The following is a 16,392-nucleotide window of genomic DNA, read 5'->3' on the forward strand; positions in this document are numbered from 1 at the left end:
TCCATAATCAAAATAAATTCATATCTCCATGAATACTTATCGGAATCAGATGATCTTTATATCAATCCTACACCTCTCGACGAGAGGAATCTAATAAAAATATTATCAACCATGAATAAGATGACCCACATGAAGTTTTGCGCTGGTTGCCAATTTTAACAAAAGAAAAATGAGAAACATAAAAAAGAAGAAGTTAAAACATTGAAATTCTTAACTTGAAGCAAATTATGAAGATGCAATGAATTATGAAATTTGAAAGTTGAAGGATGAAACAAATTGAAGGTTACCTGGCATTTTGGTTGTCCTATTCTTAATAGCCATGGTAAAACCAAATGTGATACCTGCCATCCTATATATCTCCATTTCTTTAGAAATATCTTCACATTCTTGCTCAGATGACACCATCCTCTCAACACAAGTGAAGAATCCATCCATCACCTCACCATGAAATTTGAAACCAAAGGAGTAAGAGAATGTGGGGTTGAGGTAGATACTTGTAGCATGAATGGGGCGATGGAGGGTATTGTTCCATCGCTCATCAATCACTTTCCATATGACTTGTTGTTTATCTAACCCCTTGTCTCCCTTATCTTCATAATAAGCATGAATGGCTTCTTTGGCCCTATCAATGGCCTCATACGATTAGCCCATTGCGGGCCCATCTCCATCAATGGCACACACCTCCTCTACTCATGCCCAAAAGCTCTGACCATATGAAATAATGAAACTAGTCTGCATATGCCCTCTCCATTTGGTTTGCGGCTAATAGATAAAGCACGCCAATCCTATGAAAGAAACATGGTCTTCACATCCCACATATAATTCAACAGACACTGAAGAGATATGAAAGTAGTGGCAAATCGTGTAATGGCAGGATGCACCAACTCTTTGTTGTTGGTGAATCTTCTCATCAAGCTAAGCACAAATGCATGATTATATATAAATTTTGTTATGCTCTTGGATGATTCAACAATATCCCTCACAAGAGGAATCTTACATATATCTGCAACATGAAGTCAATACAATGAGAAGCACAAGGTGTCCAAAACAAGTTAGGATACCTCTCCATAAGCAACCTGTCAGTTGCAACATAATTTGCAGCATTGTCCGTTATGACTTGGACAACATTTTTTGGGCCTACTTCCTAAATGAAGATGTCCAACAACTCACATAATAAATGTGCATCTTTAATGTGTGTAGATGCATCAATAGATTTCATAAACATTGTCCCCTTGGGACAACTAACCAAGAAGCTAAGAAGAGTCCTACCCTTCTGGTCAGTCCAACCATCTGACATAACTGTGTATCCAGTGTGTTCCCATCATGCCTTAAACTCCTCCAATCTAGCAGTGCAATCATTTTTTTCATCTTGAAGATGAGTCCCTCTCAACTCTGCAAAGGTAGAGTTTTTGTACCCCGGCCAACAACAACAAGAACATTAAACATAGGTTGGTAGAATGGGTTTGTCTTGGCAATGTTGAAAGGAACATCACTCCATAGAAGACACTTACTGACCAACCTATCAACTTTTGCCGTTTCCTTTTTTTTTTTTAAGTGTTGATTTGATGCCAAGTTATGCACCAAGTGTGGTTCTAGGAACAAATAAATATGAGAAAGCTGAGGGGTTGGGACATGAGGGTGTGGAAGGAGATGCTGAAGAACCACTCTCACTTCCCCTTACTCTTTAGGCCCCTACAAGTTCGTTTTTAGTGCTGCCCTGGTGTCTTTGCCCACCTCTTTATCCATCAACGATTTAATGGCCCGTCGGATGATTTCTGCAGTTGGATCTGGGAAAAGTTCTATATTTTGCCCCAGAATTTCCCCCAAATGGAATTTTAATTTGTTGACACCCCATTGCATATGCTTGCCACACAACTTGCAAGTCAAATGCATTCTATTGAGCACCCCAGATTTGGGTATAGTATCAGGTTCACCATATTGCCACATAGGGTCTGTTGTTGCACACAATGTATAGGCACCGCGACAACGGCTCAGATCGGGGGCTGTCACCCTGATCCCCAATCTCTCTGTTTAAGCTGTCTCCCTATAGCAGGCTAAGGGGGGTAGACCCTATGGAAAAGTGGAATGAAGAAGAACTAGTTGGGAACCAGCTAGTTCGGGAGACACAGTGAAGCGATCAAGTACTTGATTAAGATTTAACAAAAATTATAGGATTTGATTAGATTTTAAATGATTGATACCAGTGCCTTTTGGAGTCAACGATCTTGCTAGGGAAATTAATTATATGAAATGCAGATCTTAAAACTAATGTGAACCCTAAACCCTAAACCCTTCAATCCTTTCCGTGTTGAGCCTGATTTCGTAATAATTGGCAGAGAGAAGATCAGGAGAAGCACACTAAGGTGTGATTAATGATACATTTTTTGAAATTCTAACATACCCGGTGCTTTTGGCGCTGCAGAGAACTGTGGCTCTGACGACTGCAAGGTCACCGTTTTAAGTACTATTAAAACAGGTTTCTCAAGAAAAAATGGATGAAGATCTATCTGTCTATTGACCAAGCTTATGCTTGGAAGTAAATTTTATCTATGCAAAGTTAACTTATATGCAAATGCACCGGAAGATGAGATGAAGTTAGACTCGAGAATGGGAAAACACTTACACCGTGAAAGCCCTCAATTACCCAAATGGAATGCTCACCTTTTTTTAGATGAAGACTTGGAAAATAAACTTTTGAAGATACTATAGTTAAAACACCAGCTTATTTCAAATCTTCTTGATACAATTTAGCTCAAAGAGAACAAAAACAACTTTGCAATTTGATATCAATGTCAACAGATGCTCAAAAAAAATACTCAGTTTATGAAACAAAGGATATGCATTTTATCACAATTCCATGACAGAGTACTTAATTTTCAGAAATTAATTTTTAGGACAGCAGTAAGAAAAACTTTATGACAGTAGCAATATGACAATGAAAACAGTAAGCTATCAATGATATCTTTATGCCAAAAAATTACCGAATTTTTTCCAAACTTGCCCACATGAAGTATCAGAAATTTTCAGCCTGTTGTGATGTGATTTTTGGAATTATATCAGATTTGATATACTTATTACAACCATCAATTAAAACATGAAATAAGCGTAACGATGAATGCCCAACTCAAGAAATTAATTCCTTAATGTATTAGGCAACTTAGGAACTGATTTTAGGCTAACCCACATGAAATGTTTCCACTGTTATATTTCAGACTTTAGAAACAGAATTATTTAGAGATAACAGTGACCCAAAATGTAGATCTAGGCCAAATTCTTGACACACATCAAACATAAATGACTTATTAATATATTTAGCAATTTTTTAGTTAATTTCAAATCACTTAGATGTGTTTTTCACCAATATTAGAAAGGTATATGACTGTTGTAACAAATAGTGAGGAAAAATATGGTTTAGAGATCAAACCCTTAGGTCCTAGGGCTTGAAGATCATTTGCCCAAGTTGCAAAAAAAAATTCAATACTTGAAACACAAATTTTTAGCAAATTTTCTACAAAAGCCCACCAATGATTAGCTTCAGAAAATTAAATATTTAAATCAGAAATGGAGCAAGGGGAATCTTGGGCCAATGAGAGCTAGCACTAGGGCCAATAGAACTAGCATTGGGCTAGGAGAAGGTAGATCTGGGCTTAGGAGCCCCAAAACTTGAAACCCTTGTTTTGAAAAAAATTATTTTGCTTCAGATATTCAGATTTATTGCAAAATCTTTAATGACTGGCCTTGTAAAAAGATTTGGGATAAGATATTACCCTCCAGGGCCTAGATCTGTCTCAAAACCCCTAGATATGCTTGAAAAATCTCAGATCTGAAGAATTACTTGGCTGATTTCTTAAATCTATTACTGCAAACAATCTTTGAGCCCAGATCTTGCCCTCTAGGGTCTATATCTAGCTCAGATTTGAAGATTTACTTGGCTGATTTCTCATATCTATCTCGCAAACAATCTTTGAGTCTAGATCTTGCCCTCCAGGATCTAGATCTAGCTCAGATCTGAAGATTTTCTTGGCTGATTTCTCAGATCTATTTCTGCACAAGTGAAAAGAAAAAAACCCAATACCCAATATGTACAAAAATAGAGAAAATCCCAAAAGCCCAAGTGTTAAAATTCAGAATTATGTTACAAAATTTCAAATCTATACAAGTAAATAACAGATCTATACAAATAATGTATAGATCTATCAGATCTGAGGAGTATGAGTCCAACTCCGCTCCCAGATCTGATAATCTAAGGCTCTTAATAGCCAGATCTATCAAAATTTCCACAAAATGTTTAAAAGATTTTGAAATTTTAGAGGTACTAGCCCAAAAACACACTGCAGAAAAAAGATTATCATTAGAAAAATCTTGAGGCCTATATGAAATAGGCTCTTCAGAAAATATGTGTTGAGAGTTGGCTGGTCCAACCGAAGACTATCCCCAAACGCTCAATGAGAGCCTGAGAGATCTTATGCAAACACTATATCAACCATCAAATCAAGTAGAGAAATAGAACAACAATAAAATTATGAAGAAATAGAGATAACTACTACTTCAATCAAAATTAAAAATGTTACTTTAGATCCAACAAACTAAATAAGATACCTGCATTCATATTATTCTAAGGGAGCTATTGATTGATAGCTTTCACATAATATTAAGCAAAAATTAAAACAATGTTACCATAAATTCATGAAGAGGAACACTACAGCACGTTGAAACCCCAAAGACTTTTGCATTAATTCAAAAAAGTATACAAGAGAGCTTGAGAGCTTATTACACGATCCAGAGATCGGATGATATCTACTGACAACTGACCTCCTATTTAAAGATAAATCTTCCAACAACTAGTTCGAGTGATCCTTGTCAAAGTAATCTCGATCATTGATGATGATCAAAATTTATTTTAATCTCATCCGTCGAAATTTTAAATATTGAGGAAATTTCGAATTTTTCAATTAAATTTTTGAATTAATTTCCTCAAAAGTTTGACTTTGACTTAACCCCAGGGACCAAAGGCTTAAAATTTAGCAAAATAATCAATTAACCTTAGTCTCTGGACCTCTTAAAATTTAATTTTTTAAAGGACCCCCAAATTTTGCCTTTGGAAAATTTAAATCTACCTAAGACCTATAATTAATTAAATTTCTGGCTTAGGATTTTAATTAGTTTTGTCCAGAAAATTTAATTAATTAACCTATAAGGGGATAAATTATTTTTCTAACCCTCAAAACACTTTAAATCATGATTTTTACATTTTTTACATCTCAAGGGGGAAAACCCATTTGAAAAGGACCTTCACAGACTACCCATTTCTGTGACACAAATATAATCCCACAAACTAAGCAATTTGTAATAAAATAAAATAACCAAATATTTAGAATTATTCCCAAATCACTTTTACATAGACTCAATCTATAACACTAGGACTTGCCTAGGATCTTGGTGACAAAATTCATTTTGGCTTTGGGGTAGGGCTAAAGGAAAACTCTGTTGACCATCCGAGAATGGATCGGTAAGACAACGAATGTAGATTGTTATCAGAAAAATAGGTTTACGTAGGCAATTACATACATGACACAGATCTGCTGAGATTATTTACATCACATATATGCAGAATGGGTTTACATTATAACATGACAATCAAGCTGATGATGATAGCTGGACGACACGAACATATCGATCAGGTGCTATCCCTTTTGTGAAAAAAGGGGGTGTACTGCTATGGGTCGTTGATACGTAGTGGTCAACAGGGTCCAAAAGCCTTGGCATTTTGTTTGATACTTTGAACTTGAATTTGAACTTGGGCACAAAAAAAATTGAAAAAAATAAAAAATTCCCCATCACATAAGAAGCAAACACAAATGTAATTGTTGATTTTAAATTTTAAATGCCTCTTCTCACTTGCTTGGACAAACTCAAATTCACTAAACAAGGGTTTGAATTTTTGTCATTTGATTCTTGAAAGTTGAAGTTTTTATTCAATCTAGATTCTAAACAATGTTTTGATTCAAATTTCTAAGCAAAAATAAGATAAAAACAAGCTAATAGAATCATAGAAAGATTTAAGAAGCCATTTGTGCAACAAAGACGAAGACAGAAATTAAAGTACATAGCTGGCAGCAGCAAATCGACACCTTGAATCTCTCATGTTGAGCAGTGGACAAATCCCTAAATCCACACCACAAAACTAGCAAATCTCCTCTTCTTCAACCTTGGAAAAGACCTTCACTCTCCATAGGGATGAATGGCAACAAAAAGAGTGAGAAATGACTATTTTTTTCCTTTTTCCGCCACTTATTCACGGACTGGGTGGTCTCAACAACTTTTTGGGTTGACCCCGATAAAGTCAGGACTTTTACGATTAAATCTTGACTTCTTCAGCAGTGAAATAGTCAACAAAAAGTTAGCTGATTAAATAGAACCCCCAAAAAATTGGATTTTGGCGATTTAATTGGGACTTTTTGCCGAATTTTTCCACACTGGTTCTAGTGTTTCATACCTTGCGAGAACACTTTGTCTCTGTATCATCCTCTGTCACCCTGCTGATGTTTAGCTGTTGCAGCCCACCAACTACTGCGCGACTCTACACTGCACCTGTGTTGCTGCTGACACTGCCATACTGCTGCTAACTTTGCATCTGCACTTCAACTCCCTTTCATCTGTTGTTGTTGCAACTCAAGACATCTGTTGATATTGTGGTAGTTGAACCTACGGATGCAGATCTGCTGAAGAAGTACAAGGCTGAGATGGCGAAGGCCAGGAGGATGATCTTAGATGGAGTCAAGGATCATGTGGTGTGTCACGTTGCTAGCAAAGGAACTGCTAAGGAAATGTGGGATGCCTTGGCCACGTTGTATCAGGTATCTTCCGAGCAGCAAAAGATGTACTTGGAACAGAAGCTAAGATCCACTCCAAAGCAAAAGGGAGTACGTGTGGATCCATTCCTCGCGAAGTTGAAAGAGACCCGTGATGAGTTGTCTGCTGCAGGGCATACAGCTCAAGATTCGGAGTTAGTGAGACTGGCTCTAAATTCTGTCTCGGATGAATGGCAAGTCTTTGTCCAGAGTATCCTAGGCAGAGCAACATTGCAAAATTGGGATGAGATGTTCGCAACTCTAAAAAAAGAAGAGTTGAGGAGAGACCTGGTCAAGGTCAAACTTGACGGAAGTAGCAGCGACAGTGGGTCAAAGCCCAAAGTTGAGGAAGAGGATAATGTAGCTCTTGCATCGAAGGGGCAACAAAGACGAAAGAAGGACGTCTCCAAGGTGAAGTGTTTCAGATGTGGCGAGATGGGCCACTATGCATCCCAGTGTACTTTGAAGAAAAAGGACAAGGATGAGAAGCACGATCCTAAGGTTGTAGCGACAAAGATGAACAAGAGGAGGAGTTCGCCATGTCAGCCAAGATACCTCTAGGAGGGAGGTGGGCTGATATAAAATTGTAGTTCGATAGAGCTAGAAATGGGCAATATCCTTCAGGAACCCACCTCTTAGGAGCCCATGATCAGTAGTAGCGAGATGGAGGAGTTTTAAGTTGGTGCCATGGAGTGTTGGAGCGACAGATGCAACAGTTAGCAACGCAGAGCAGAGAGGCAACAGTGCGTGGAGGCACAATGTAGAGCTTCAGTAGCGCAGTGGCTTCAGAAGACAGCGTGGGACTAGCAACAGTCAGGATTTCAACACCAAGGTGTATCCACTGGATACTTGTCCAGTTTTTGGGTGTTTTCAGTTGCTTCTCTCAGTGACTGAGTTGCAGTACGGATGCAGTGTTAGCAGCATAGCAGATGCAACATTTGAGAAGGAGTTGTAGTACAGATGTAGCATTGGCAGTGGCAGTGTCAAAGGCAGCAGTATAGTTGCAGCAACAACGTAGTAGTTGGTGGACAGCATGTTGGACATCAACATCCCAGAGGACGATGATTCGGAGTCAGAGCAGTGTGCAGTAGCAGTATATTGCTAGAGCACATTCCTCGCTAAGATGGAGTGTTGATTTGGGGTAGCATCGGATGTGCTCTAAGCCTCAAATTTTGCAGGGAGGCTTGGGCAAATGCATTCCAAAGAACCCAAAAACCGTTTTGGGAAATTCCACATAGAGATGATTTTATTAAAATAATTAATATTTTTAATGGGGTTCCTAAGTCTAAACTTATGAAAATTAAAATATTGATGGGTATTAATCTAATTGTGGGTGAATCTTCTAGATAAAGACAGATATCAAGTCAAAACGGTTTGAGCCTTCGATTAGGAGTTAATTGAGGTCATTGATTCTTCAACATGAAGATATAAGAAGGGGCTTGAGGGTCATTTAGAAAACACACCAAGAGAGATCACGAAATTGATTTTCTGAAGTGAGAAGTTCTCAGGAGGAAAAATCGATTACGGAGATTTCTTGCAGCGGAGGGGCAATGAGAATTCAGAAGAAGGAATTTCCAAAGAGTACAAGGCAGAGGGAGGACAGAAAGACGTCCAGAGAAAGGATGATGCTGGCCCACGCAGTGCTGACGCAAAGGCAGCACAATCCTTGAGGGGAAGTCGAGTTTTCTGCTAAGGGAAGTCAAGTTTCAGTTACCGGGAGCCAGGGTGTGAGTTCGGGGGGCAGAAGATCGATTTTCTCAGCGAACAGAGGATCCGAAAGAGGGGCAGCGTAATACCCGACAGGGGTGACGCAGAAACTACCGGGAGTGATGCAATTTTGCGCAGAGGCCACGCATAGGGTGAAACAGAGCCTCCAGTTCAGCAAGATTAGTCACTGATTCTCCCAGTGACAGGGTGAGATCATTTCACCATTCTTTTGTCCAGTATTCTCTCTGTATTGGATTGCTAGTTGAGCACCCTAGAATTGTACTTAGAATTTCTCCTGCATAATAATAAAACCCTCAGCGCTGCTGTATAGGTTTTCCCGCATTGGGTTTTTTTGGGGACATTTGTCCAAAAATAATAGTGTCCTATGTGTTTGCATTTCCTTGCTCAGTTTCTATGTTTCAGAATCATATTTAATTTGTTGTAGGCTGCTTCAGTAATTTACTTCAATATTTCAAGAAGAAATCTGAAATAAGTTTGTAATGTAATTTACGATCTAGGTGAAGTGGATTCAGTTGGTTGCAGTAGGATTCCAAAGATTTTTAGATCTAGGAATTTCCACACGAGATGGTGAGACCCCTGGGAGGTTTAGATGATATTGAATGGTGCCTCACGATGAGCATAATCAGAGGAAAGATTGTGTGACATGGAAAGAGGTGAAAATGTTTGCACATTTTTGGGTGCATGTGTTCTTGTGGAGTTGATGCTACGGTTAGATTAGCTACCTGACTAGTCGATTGCACGAGGGGATCCAACACATCATTCTTACATGTTGCGATACATGCATAAACATGGGATATATGTTAGAGACGAGATTCTTTTGTATTGATGAATACAGTTGATACAAAGGTTGTTCATGATGAGGAAAGTCTTCAAGATTTGGTTAAGAAGTTTACCGATGGGTGTAGTGTCAAGGACGAAAACCATTTTTGATGTGGGGGAGGTTTTCAAGCCCTTTGGCTAGGCACACGAGCATGCCTGAGTTAGACCAAATCGAGTTCGGTGGAACAACTTGGTTGGCACGAAGTGCGTGCCTGAGACGAGTTCGATGGAAAGACTTTGGTGAGACGAGCGCATGAAGAATGCACTTGAGATGAGTTTGGTGGATTTATTGGAACAATGTTGACAGTCTGCATGAAAAGGTTTGCTAGCCAAGGTGCACCCAATCGAAGACAAGGTGCGCCCAGCTGAGACGAGACGGATCGAAGGTAAGGCATGCCAAGTTGAGACACGCTCGCCCAAGTTGTGAAGGTACACAGACGAGGATGAGATGCGAAGGGACACGATTGATGGTGAAGTAAAGGAAAGTTTGTATACGCAGATGATGCAATATAATTTGGAGTTTATGGTCAGATCGAACAAAAGAAGGTTGACTCGAATGCCCAACCGACACGTCCCTTGGAAGAGACACAACTGGTCATGGAGGGTGACTCATATATATAAGATGATATGAGAGGAGTTAGAACTCCAATCAACTGAAGATCAAGAACCTGTCGTCGCAATGAAAGGAGGAGACAACGAAGGAAGAACAAAGCTGGGTCTCACGAACAAGCTCTCTCTAAAGCAAGCTGTGGAAGGAAGTTGGGAAATCTTGTGGAACGAAGTATTGTCGATGGTGGTACACCATGGGGTATTTGTGTATTGAGGTTGTGTGTGGGTCGAAGGGCCTCAACATGGTTATTTATTAGGTTTGGTTGTGGGTTACTAGTTGAAGGTTTGTATCTCAATTATTGTATATTTGTATCTGTGAAGGGTTTTGGCAGCAAATTGTTTGGAGTTCCTCCCAACTGAACTGAAGTCCATTATAAATCTTAGTTTTGTATATTGAACTCTGCATCTGCACTGCAACTCCCTTTCATCTGTTGTTGTTGCAACTTAAGACGTATGTTGATAGTGTGGTAGTTGAACCTACAGATGCAGATCCGCTGAAGAAGTACAAGGCTGAGATGGCAAAGGCCAAGAGGAAGATCTTGGATGGAGTCAAGGATCATGTGGTGTGTCACGTTGCTAATATAGGAACTGCGAAGGAAATGTGGGATGCCTTGGCCACGTTGTATCAAGGATCTTCTGAGCAGCAAAAGGTGTATTTGGAATAGAAGCTGAGATCTACTTAGATGTAAAAGGGAGAACGTGTGGATCCATTCCTCACGAAGCTGAAAGAGACCTGTGATGAGTTGTCGGCTGCGGGGCATACACCTCAGGATTCAGAGTTAGTGAGACTGACTCTAAATTCTATCTTGGATGAATCCCAAGTCTTTGTCTAGAGTATCCTGGGCAGAGCAACATTGCCAAATTGGGATGAGATGTGGGCATGTTTAAAACAAGAGAGTTGAGGAGAGACCTAGTGAAGGTCAAACTTGACGAAAGCAGCAACAACAATGGTTCGAAGCCCAAAGTTGAGGAGGAGGATAATGCAACCCTTGCATCGAAGGGGCAGTAGGGGCAACAGAGATGAAAGAAGGACATCTCCAAGGTGAAGTGTCTCAGATGTGGCGAGATGGGCCACTATGCATCCCAGTGTCCTTTGAAGAAAAAGGACAAGGATGAGAAGCACAATCCTAAGGTTATAGCCACAAAGATCGAACAAGAGGAGGAGTTTGCCATGTCAGCCAAGATACCTCCAGGAGGGAGGTGAGCTGATATAGAACTGTAGTTTGATAGAGCTACAGATGGGCAGGATCCTTGAGGAGCCCACCTCTTGGATCATCAAATTGCTACGAGAGCCCTTGATCAGTAGTTGCGAGATAGAGGAGTTTTCAGTTGGTGCCATGGAGTGTTGGAGCGACAGATGCAACAGTTAGCAATGCCAAAACTTGAGCAGTGAAGAGCAAAGAGGCAACAATGCGTGGAGGCCCAGTGCAGAGCTTCAACAGCGTAGTGGCTTCAAAAAATAGCGTGGGACTAGTAGTAGTCAGGCTTTCAACAGCAAGGTGTATCCACTAGATACTTGTCCAGTTTTTGGGTGTTTTCATTTGCTTCTCTCAGCAACTGAGTTGCAGTACGGATGTAGTGTTAGCAGTGGCAAAGCTAGCAGCATAGCAGATGCAACATTCGGGAGGGAGTTGTAGTACATATGTAGCACTGGCAGTGGTTGTGTCAAAGGTAGCAGTACAGTTGCAGCATCAGTGCAGTAGTTGGTGGACAACATGTCGAACATCAACTGTGTAGAGCACGATGCTTCAGAGTCAGAGTAGTATGCAGTAGCAGTATATTGCTAAAGCACATTCCTCACTAAGATGGAGTGTTGATTTGGGGTAGCATCGGATGTGCTCTATGCCTCAAATTTTGCAGGGAGGCTTGGGCAAAATGCATTCCAAAGAACCCATAAACTGTTTTGGGAAATTCTACCTAGAGACGATTTTATGAAAATAATTAATATTTTAATGGGGTTCCTAAGTCTAAACTTAGGAAAATTAAAATATTAATGGGTATTAATCTAATTGTGGGTGAATCTTCTAGATAAAGACAGAGATCAAGTCAAAACGATTTGAGCCTTCGATTAGGAGTTAATTTAGGTCGTTGGTTCTCCAACAGGAAGATATAAGAAGGGGCTTGAGCATCATTTGGAAAACACACCAAGAGAGATCAAGAAATTGATTTTCTGAAGTGAGGAGTTCTCAAGAGGAAAAATCGATTGAAGAGAATTCTTGCAACAGAGGGCCAGTGAGAATCCGGAGGAAGGAATTTCCAGATAGTACAAGGCAGAGGGAGGATAAAAAGACTTCTAGAGAAAGGTTGACGCTGGCCCACGCAGTGTTGACACAGAGGCAGCGTAGTCCTTGAGGGGAAGTCGAGTTTTCTGCTAAGGGAAGTCGAGTTTCAGTTGCTAGGAGCTAGGATGTGAGTCCAGGATGCAGAAGATCGATTTTCTCAACCAACAGAGGATCTGGAAGAGGGGTAGCATAATACCCAACAGGGGTGACGCAGAAAATGTCGGGAGTGACGAAGTTCTGCGCAGAGGGTGACATAGAGCCTCCAATTCAACAAGATTAGTCATTGATTCTCCCAGTGACAGAGTGAGTTCATTTCACCATTCTTTTGTCCAGTATTCTCTTTGTATTGGATTTGCTTGTTGAGCATCCTAGAATTATACTCAAAATATCTCCTGCATAATAATGAAATCCTCAGCATTGTTGTACCGGTTTTCTCGCATTGGGTTTTTTCGGGGACATTTGTCGAAAATAACAGTGTCCTATGTGTTTGCATTTCCTTGCTCAATTTTTATGTTTCAGAATCATATTTAATATGGTGTAGGTTGCTTTAGTAATTTACTTCAATATTTTCGGAAGAAATCTGAAATAAGTTTGTAATGTAATTTACGATCTAGGTGAAGTGGATTTAGCTGGTTGCAGTAGGATTCCAAAGATTGTTAGATCTAGGAATTTTCACACGAGATGGTGAGATCCATGGCAGGTTTAGATGCTATTGAATGGTGCCTCATGATGAGCATAATCAGAGGAAAGATTGTGTGACATGGAAAGAGGTGACAATTTTTGCACATTTTTGGTGCATGTGTTCTTGTGGAGTTGATGCTATGGTTAGATTAGCTACTTACTAGTCGATTGCACGAGGGGATCCAACACATGCCATTCTTACATGTTGCGGTACATGCATAGACATGGGATATATGTTAGAGACGAGATTATTTTGTATTGATGAAGACAGTTGATGCGAAGGTTGTTCAAGATGAGGAAAGTCTTCAAGATTTGGTTAAGAAGTTTACCGATGGGTGTAGTGTCAAGGACGAAAACCATTTTTGATGTGGGGGAGGTTGTCAAGCCCTTTGGCTAGGCACATGGGCATACCTGAGTTAGGCCAAATCGAGTTCGATGGAACAACTTGGTTGGCACGAAGTGCGTGCTTGAGACGAGTTTGATGGAAAGACTTTGGTGAGACGAGTGCACGAAGAATGCGCCTGAGATGAGTTTGGTGGATTTATTGGAACAATGTTGACAGTTTGCACGAAAAGGTTTGCTAGACGAGGAGCACCCGATCAAAGACAAGGTGCGCCCAGCTGAGACGAGACGAACCGAATGTAAGGCATACTAAGCTGAGACGTGCTCGCCTGAGTTGTGAAGGTACACAAATGAGGATGAGATGCGAAGGGACACGATTGATGGTGAAGTAAAGGAAAGTTTGTATACAACATAATTTGGAGTTTATGGTCGGATCAAATGAAGGAAGGTCGACTCGGATGCCCAACCGACATGTCCCTTGGAAGAGACACGACTGTTCATGGAGGGTGACTCATATATATAAGATGATAGGAGAGGAGTTAGAATTCCAATCAACCGAAGATCAACAACCTGTCATCGCAATAAAAGGAGGAGACAATGAAGGAAGAATAGAGTTGGGTCTCACGAAGGAGCTCACTCTCTAAAGCAAGTTGTGGAAGGAAGTTGGAAAAGCTTGTGGAACGAAGTATTGTCGAGGGTGGTACACCGTGGGGTATTTTTGTATTGAGGTTGTTTGTGGGTCGAAGGGCCTCAACATGGTTATTTTTTAGGTTTGTTTGTGGGTTACTAGTTAAAGGGTTGTATCTCTGTTATTGTATATTTGTATCTGTGAAGGGTTCTGGTAGCAAATTGTTTGGAGTTCCTCCTAGCCGAACCAAAGTCCATTATAAACCGTGGTTTTGTATATTGAAGTTTTAGTCAAAGAGAAGTTGGGAAATTGTTTTGGGAGTTCCCCCTCTCATTTATTAAAGTGTTATTTATGTACATGATTTGTGTTGTTTATGAATGAATGTGATTATTGCTGAACTTAAGTTAATTGAAGTAAACTATAATTTAAGTTAAGTTTTAAAGTGGCTATTGTTGTGAGATTTGATTGAACACCAATTTCGCAAGTATAAGATATTTGTCTTGGTATAGGTACATGAGCTAGAGGCATAGTATGAGCATTAGTAAACTCAAGTTGGTTTCATCGTTGAGGAGAAAGCGCATCAGTGCCACTCACCTTTGGGGACTCAGGAAGCTCATAGAGGTGCACCTAGGTGGATTGACACCTTGATTTTGAGGCTAGACATTGGCTTGCCTGAGGGAAGTTATTTGTAGGGGGGAAACCTCACCATGTTTTTTAGGCTAGACATTGGCTTGCCTGAGGGAGGTTATTTCTAAGAGGGAAACCTCACCATGTTTTTAGGCTTCTACCATGCCTTCGGGAGGGATATTGGACCTCTTGATCCTAAAAGATTTCATCCTTTTGGGGACAACCCTTTATCTTCGATGGTTTTGTTTACATTTGGCATACTTTGCTTATTGTCATAAGTCTCCTTTACATTGTGGATGACATGTGACTTTCTTGTAAATTTTCTAGGCTAAGTTGGTGTTGCCTTTCCCTCAACTTGAGCTAGCCCAAAAATATTATCAGTGGAGGTATATAGCTTGCTTGGACAATGAGATTAGCATGTTTGATTTTTTAGCATGCAATAATAATCTCCCACCTATGAATCATTCATGGCCATGGGAATTAGTCTTTTCCATTTTTTTCTTTTTGTGAAAATTTCGCGCTACGAAATTATTCTGCAGCTGAGAAAATTTCACTGCGAATTGTTATTGCAGTGACTGGAATTACTTATTCTAACTATAATTTATTTATGTAGTTTATTTCTTACGGCAACAATGAATTAATCACTATTGCAAACTTCACAAATAAAACTACAAAAGAAAATAGCGCTGGAAACTAAGAAAATCTAGCACACACTCAAAATTTACAAAGTTATTTTGGACAATAGTCCTCGAAAAAACCCAACTTGGGAAAACTAGTGTAGTAGCTGAGGGTTTTGTATTATTATGCAACAATGAAATGTAAGTGCAATCTATGGATGCCCAACTGGCAATCCAAACAAGTATTTGAGAAAAATAATTAGAGAGAAGAAATTCTCACACTCCACAAGCAATCCTGACATTGGCTCCTCCAGAAAAACTAGCCATCCAAACCCTTTTGTAGGCCCTTTGCGCAGTGTTTGCACTGCCTCTCACATGTGTAGCTTAGATCAGCCTCTAAACAAGTCGTCTTGCTGATCTCTGTTACTTGAAGTGACTCTCCTGCCCTCTGGAAGACTTTCCCGACCTATGGAAGTTGAATCGACTCCCTCCAGAGTTAAATTGAACTGCTCTACTTTAGCTACTGCACAGTCCTTGCGCTACTTTTGCGTGGATCACTTTTGTTAGTTGCTGTAGCCTCTCCAAATTTGGAAAAATTCCTTCAGATCACTGTCCCTACCCCTCACTATAACTGCTACTGCTCTCTGGATATTGATCTGCCAAGGAAATCGAACTGCTCAAGTGCCTTCTCCAAGTGCCCTCTCCAAGTGCGCATTGACTTCTTCTTATAATCCTCTGTTGGGGCACCAACGACCAAGATTAGTTCTTAATCAAGGGCCCAAATTAATCTTCTGTCAATCCGTGTGAGTTTCTTGAGAATTCTCACCTTGACTTAATTAATTCTGATTAATTAACCAGTTTTCCTAAGTTTAGACTTAGGAAACATTAAAAAATAGGCTAATAATCTAATTGAGTCATCTGTAGGTGGAATTTCCGGAAATGACTTTTGGATTATGGAGATCTCATGTATTCTAGCCTCTCCACCAAGTTTCGTGACTAGAACACATCTGATGCCACAGAAAATAACACCCCCTATTAGCGAGCACTGTGTTCTAGTCAATGTGGAAAAAGTCGAAGTCGAGATTAAATTGACAAGGGTCCAGAAATTGAAAAACTCATTAAAGTACGAAGGTTTTTGAAAAAGTTGGAAAAATTAAAAAAATACAAAAATGTTCATTTAAAGAAAAAAAAATTAGCATCTAAAGTGT

General features: G+C 39.9%; 1 protein-coding gene and 1 pseudogene across 1 annotated transcript in view; both read left to right on the forward strand.

The window, feature by feature from the left end:
* LOC149208593 (large ribosomal subunit protein uL16-like) overlaps positions 1-16,392 on the forward strand; it is a 290,479-nt gene that overhangs the window by 179,181 nt on the left and 94,906 nt on the right. The gene's annotated exons all lie outside the window — the stretch shown is intronic.
* LOC149208594 (putative serine/threonine-protein kinase At1g54610) overlaps positions 6,744-16,392 on the forward strand; it is a 33,878-nt pseudogene continuing 24,229 nt past the window's right edge.

The sequence above is a fragment of the Pinus tabuliformis genome, chromosome 1_2 (genome assembly GCF_031772625.1).
Source record: "Pinus tabuliformis cultivar Carrire ecotype Pingquan chromosome 1_2, CPIR1, whole genome shotgun sequence".
NCBI lineage: Eukaryota > Viridiplantae > Streptophyta > Pinopsida > Pinales > Pinaceae > Pinus > Pinus tabuliformis.